The sequence below is a fragment of the Durio zibethinus genome, unplaced genomic scaffold (genome assembly GCF_047325235.1).
Source record: "Durio zibethinus cultivar Kanyao isolate XHJ-2024 unplaced genomic scaffold, ASM4732523v1 HiC_scaffold_394, whole genome shotgun sequence".
Lineage (NCBI taxonomy): Eukaryota > Viridiplantae > Streptophyta > Magnoliopsida > Malvales > Malvaceae > Durio > Durio zibethinus.
The window spans coordinates 190,001-195,000 of NW_028323017.1; positions in this window are offsets into that span (position 1 = coordinate 190,001).

The window sequence follows — 5,000 nt, forward strand, 5'->3', positions numbered from 1 at the left end:
TAGGGGGCCAACACAAGGGCCAAGTACCAGCACCCATCGCACGTCATGTGCGCACACCCCCCCGGCCCCCCTCCCAATCGCCGGAACCCCAATGCCGCCGGTCAGGTTCTCCGGCGGTACTCCGGCGATGCTCCGGCGATGCTGTCCCGAGTGAAAAAAATGCGGCACCAGCACATGCTGGAGCCAAGCATGGGCACCGTGGCTCAAAATCGAACTCCGGCCAAGGCCTCGACCATCAATGGCACATGATGACGCATGGTGATGGCACATGCATCGACCATCATCGGCATAGGCTGCCCTTCGGTACGGGCACCTGCCTCGACCGCCATCGGCACAAGCTGGGCCCTGGTGTGGGTTGTTGCCTCGATCACCAGCGGCACATGCTGAGCCTTGGTGCGGGCGGTTGCCTCGAGCACCATCGGCAGACCCTGGGCCCTGGTGCGGCCGGTCGCCCCGATAACCATCGGCACACGCTGGGCCCTGGAGCGGCCGGTTGCCTCGATCACCATCGGCAAAAGCTGGGCCCTGGTGCGGGCGCTTGCCTCGACCACCATCGGCACACGCTGGGCCCTGGTGCGGGCGCCTGCCTCGATCACCATCGGCACACGCTGGGCCCTGGTGCGGGCGGTTGCCCCCAGCACCATCGGCACACGTTGGGCCCTGGTGCGGGCGCTTGCCTCGACCACCATCGGCACACGCTGGGCCCTGGTGCGACAGGTTGCCTCGACCACCATCGGCACACGCTGGGCCCTGGTGCGGGCGCTTGCCTCGACCACCATCGGCACACGCTCGGCCCTGGTGCGGTCGGTTGCCTCGACCACCATCGGCACACGCTGGGCCCTGGTGCGGGCGCTTGCCTCGACCACCATCGGCACACGCTGGGCCCTGGTGCGGGCGCTTGCCTCGACCACCATCGGCACACGCTGGGCCCTGGTGCGGCAGGTTGCCTCGAGCACCATCGGCACACGCTGGGCCCTGGTGCGGTCGGTTGCCTCGACCACCATCGGCACACGCTGGGCCCTGGTGCGGGCGCTTGCCTCGACCACCATCGGCACACGCTGGGCCCTGGTGCGGCAGGTTGCCTCGACCACCATCGGCACACGCTGGGCCCTGGTGCGGCAGGTTGCCTCGAGCACCATCGGCACACGCTGGGCCCTGGTGCGGTCGGTTGCCTCGATCACCATCGGCACACGCTGGGCCCTGGTGCGGGCGGTTGCCTCGACCACCATCGGCACACGCTGGGCCCTGGTGCGGCAGCTTGCCTCGAGCACCATCGGCACACGCTCGGCCCTGGTGCGGTCGGTTGCCTCGAGCACCATCGGCACACGCTGGGCCCTGGTGCGGCAGGTTGCCTCGACCACCATCGGCACACGCTTGGCCCTGGTGCGGGCGATTGCCTCGACCACCATCGGCACACGCTGGGCCCTGGTCCGGGCGCTTGCCTCGACCACCATCGGCACACGCTCCGCCCTGGTGCGGTCGGTTGCCTCGAGCACCATCGGCACACGCTGGGCCCTGGTGCGGCAGGTTGCCTCGACCACCATCGGCACACGCTGGGCCCTGGTGCGGGCGCTTGCCTCGACCACCATCGGCACACGCTGGGCCCTGGTGCGGCAGGTTGCCTCGACCACCATCGGCACACGCTGGGCCCTGGTGCGGGCGCTTGCCTCGAGCACCATCGGCACACGCTCGGCCCTGGTGCGGTCGGTTGCCTCGAGCACCATCGGCACACGCTGGGCCCTGGTGCGGCAGGTTGCCTCGACCATCATCGGCAGCCTCGACCACCATCGGCACACGCTGGGCCCTGGTGCGGGCGGTTGCCTCGACCACCATCGGCACACGCTGGGCCCTGGTGCGGTCGGTTGCCTCGAGCACCATCGGCACACGCTGGGCCCTGGTGCGGCAGGTTGCCTCGAGCACCATCGGCACACGCTGGGCCCTGGTGCGGCAGGTTGCCTCGACCACCATCGGCACACGCTGGGCCCTGGTGCGGGCGGTTGCCTCGACCACCATCGGCACACGCTGGGCCCTGGTGCGGGCGCTTGCCTCGAGCACCATCCGCACACGCTGGGCCCTGGTGCGGCAGGTTGCCTCGAGCACCATCGGCACACGCTGGGCCCTGGTGCGGCAGGTTGCCTCGAGCACCATCGGCACACGCTGGGCCCTGGTGCGGGAGCTTGCCTCGAGCGCCATCGGCACACGCTGGGCCCTGGTGCGGCAGGTTGCCTCGAGCACCATCGGCACACGCTGGGCCCTGGTGCGGTCGGTTGCCTCGAGCACCATCGGCACACGCTGGGCGCTGGTGCGGGCGCTTGCCTCGACCAGCATCGGCACACGCTGGGCCCTGGTGCGGCAGGTTGCCTCGATCACCATCGGCACACGCTGGGCCCTGGTGCGACAGGTTGCCTCGAGCACCATCGGCACACTATCGGCCCTGGTGCGGGCGGTTGCCTCGACCACCGTCGGCACACGCTGGGCCCTGGTGCGGGCGCTTGCCTCGAGCACCATCGGCACACGCTGGGCCCTGGTGCGGGCGGTTGCCTCGAGCACCATCGGCACACGCTGGGCCCTGGTGGGTTTAGGCACATCTTCAAATTTCTGCCGTGCCAATGCCATTTTTATGGCTTGTAAATTCATACAATGGTCCCCTAAGCCTTCACGTGAAGTTTCGTTGGAAGATGACTCGTTTTCTATTTTTCATGATTTTCGAAACTTTTTGCGGTTCGGGATTTTTTAAAATTTTTTTATAAGGATTTTTGGCCCCAAATTTTGTAGGCATGATCCTTCTATTTTTGTTGGCATGCACAAAAAAATTCAGCTAAAAACTCGAAGTAGAGAAGATTTTGTGACCGTTTGAAAAAAGTGTCCCCATTTCAGACACTTTAACGGCTACTGGTAGCAAACCTGTAAAATCTCAAATGCTCTTTAAGGGGGTGTGAATTCTCAGAGGTTTGATGAGGGATAGGGGGCCAACACAAGGCCAAGTACCAGCACCCATCGCACATCATGTGCGCACACCCCCCCGGCCCCCCTCCCAATCGCCGGAACCCCAATGCCGCCGGTCAGGTTCTCCGGCGGTACTCCGGCGATGCTCCGGCGATGCTGTCCCGAGTGAAAAAAATGCGGCACCAGCACATGCTGGAGCCAAGCATGGGCACCGTGGCTCAAAATCGAACTTCGGCCAAGGCCTCGACCATCAATGGCACATGATGACGCATGGTGATGGCACATGCATCGACCATCATCGGCATAGGCTGCCCTTCGGTACGGGCACTTGCCTCGACCGCCATCGGCACAAGCTGGGCCCTGGTGTGGGTTGTTGCCTCGATCACAATCGGCACATGCTGAGCCTTGGTGCGGGCGGTTGCCTCGAGCACCATCGGCAGACCCTGGGCCCTGGTGCGGCCGGTTGCCCCGATAACCATCGACACACGCTGGGCCCTGGGGCGGGCGCTTGCCCCCAGCACCATCGGCACACGCTGGGCCCTGGTGCGGGCGCTTGCCTCGACCACCATCGGCACACGCTGGGCACTGGTGCGGGCGCTTGCCTCGACCACCATCGGCACACGCTGGGCCCTGGTGCGGGCGCTTGCCCCCAGCACCATCGGCACACGCTGGGCCCTGGTGCGGGCGGTTGCCCCCAGCACCATCGGCACACGCAGGGCCCTGGTGCGGGCGGTTGCCCCGAACACCATCGGCACAAGCCGGCCCTTGGTGCGGGCTCCTGGCTCGACCACCATCGGCACACGCTGGGCCCTGGTGCGGGCGGTTGCCTCGAACACCATCGGCACACGCCGGCCCTTGGTGCGGCCGGTTGCCTCGACCACCATCGGCACACGCTCGGCCTTGGTGAGGGCGCTTGCCTCGACCACCATCGGCACACGCTGGGCCCTGGTGCGGGCGCTTGCCTCGACCACCATCGGCACACGCTGGGCCCTGGTGCGGGCGGTTGCCTCGACCACCATCGGCACACGCTCGGCCTTGGTGAGGGCGCTTGCCTCGACCACCATCGGCACACGTTGGGCCCTGGTGCGGGCGCTTGCCTCGACCACCATCGGCACACGCTCGGCCTTGGTGCGGGCGGTTGCCTCGACCACCATCGGCACACGCTGGGCCCTGGTGCTGGCGGTTGCCTCGACCACCATCGGCACACGCTGGGCCCTGGTGCGGGCGGTTGCCTCGAACACCATCGGCACAAGCCGGCCCTTGGTGCGGGCGGTTGCCTCGAGCACCATCGGCACACGCTGGGCCCTGGTGCGGGCGGTTGCCTCGACCACCATCGGCACACGCTGGGCCCTGGTGCGGACGGTTGCCTCGAGCACCATGGGCACACGCTGGCCCTTGGTGCGGGCTCTTGCCTCGACCACCATCAGCAGAAGATGGCCCCTACGTCGAACACCATCGATACATGCCGGGCCTTGGTGTGGGCACATGCCTCGAGCTGGTGCGGGCGGTTGCCTCGACCACCATCGGCTCACGTTGGCCCTTGTTGCGGGCACATGCCTCGACCACCATCGGCACCTGCGCACCCTCGGTGTGGGATTTGCTTGTTTGGAAAAAGTGTCCCCGTTTCAGACATTTTAACGTCTACTGGTAGCATATCTGTAAAATCTCTAATGCTCTTTAGGGGGTGGTGGTCCGGCACCCCCTCTCCCCCCCCCCCACGGGGGGAGTAGGTGTGCGCGATGGGCCTCCCATTGCGTGCACCCCGGCCAACGTCCCTCGAACGAAATACAGGGCGTGCATGCCTTCCGGCGATTTTTGTCCGGCGACTGGTTGCTCCGGTGACCGGCAGGCGCCCATGGCCTCGATCGGTTGGCTTGCATGCAAAAAAAGGGAGCCGAGCTCCAGCCCGTGCACGCGGCGGATGCTGCCCTAGACCCCAGACCAAGTCCCTGAATCGGGCAACGGCTCCCTGGGGTGGTGCGAGCAGAAGCTGCGGTTGCGGGCTTGGCCCGGCCAAGTCTCTCGGTATTTGACGGTCTCGCGGTCCCTTCTCA